This window comes from Frankliniella occidentalis, unplaced genomic scaffold (assembly GCF_000697945.3).
Source record: "Frankliniella occidentalis isolate FOCC.00 unplaced genomic scaffold, Focc_3.1 Scaffold42, whole genome shotgun sequence".
Lineage (NCBI taxonomy): Eukaryota > Metazoa > Arthropoda > Insecta > Thysanoptera > Thripidae > Frankliniella > Frankliniella occidentalis.
In genome coordinates, this window is record NW_026267172.1 from 1,890,555 (window position 1) to 1,891,523 (window position 969).

Here is a 969-nt window from a genome sequence, read left to right on the forward strand (position 1 = left end):
TATTATAGGAAGAAGATTTTACATCATTTGCCATTGATCAGCCATCTTGTTCAAATGTATTGTCTCGTCTTTGTTCCTGTGAGTTTCAATTTCTTATTCCTATCATTCTTTTCTTATCATCAGTATTTTTTGTAGGAATCTGGCAAGATTTACGATGTATGTATATCTCCGGATGTAACCATCGCTTTGAATAAGACTGAATTCAATGAATTCTTTCTTAAATTGGATGATGATGATTCGCAGGTTTGTTCTCATAATTTCTGTCGATGTTACTTTCCTTATTTTTGTCCAATTTTTTCTTGTTTCACATAATATTTGTCTGTTATAGACTAATGATGATGGCAACGATTCGGAAAGTGACAATGATAAGAAGAATGATGAAGATGGAAAAGATCAAGAGAAGCGTAAAGACAGTGATTTGAAGCATAGAAAGGAGGAAAAGAAGGGAAGTCCGTCGAAGGGAAAGCCTACATCAAATGTAAGTCCATTGTTTGTATTTATATGTGTATGTCTATCTTACTGTTTTCTATGTTGGTCAAGTTCTTCCCTGTTTGACATAATCTTATCTGTCTTTTGTAGACTCATGGAGATGAAAATGATTCCGATGCTAGCTGTTTGTTATTATTAACATTAAACTATAAAGATAATAGTCTGCTGGGTGTCCCGGCTGTTACATGCCAGTACGTTTGGTTGCCTATGTACTGTCAGTACAGGGGCTGCAGTCGCGAGGTGTGTGGTGATGAGTGTAAGCTTTCCTTACTTCTTCGCCATCCGTCGCGCTCTTAGACCCCCTATTGCCATTGCATAGGCAACCCAACATATTGGTATGTAACAGCTGGTACACCTGTGCATGGTCAACCATTCCGTTATGATTATAACAGCAATTTTATTAGGACTTTGGAAATGTGGTTGTGGAGTTTCCGTTTTTACTTTTCGAAGTCCCCGCCCAGTCTGCGATCCGTGTTTATG

General features: G+C 37.9%; 1 long non-coding RNA gene across 1 annotated transcript; it reads left to right on the forward strand.

Annotated features, from left to right (window-relative positions):
* Positions 1-607, forward strand: LOC127749279 (uncharacterized). The gene is made up of 4 exons (XR_008011053.1): positions 1-56; positions 136-243; positions 329-478; positions 580-607. It is a non-coding gene; the product is annotated as an uncharacterized LOC127749279 (long non-coding RNA).
* The last annotated feature ends 362 nt before the right edge of the window (positions 608-969 follow it).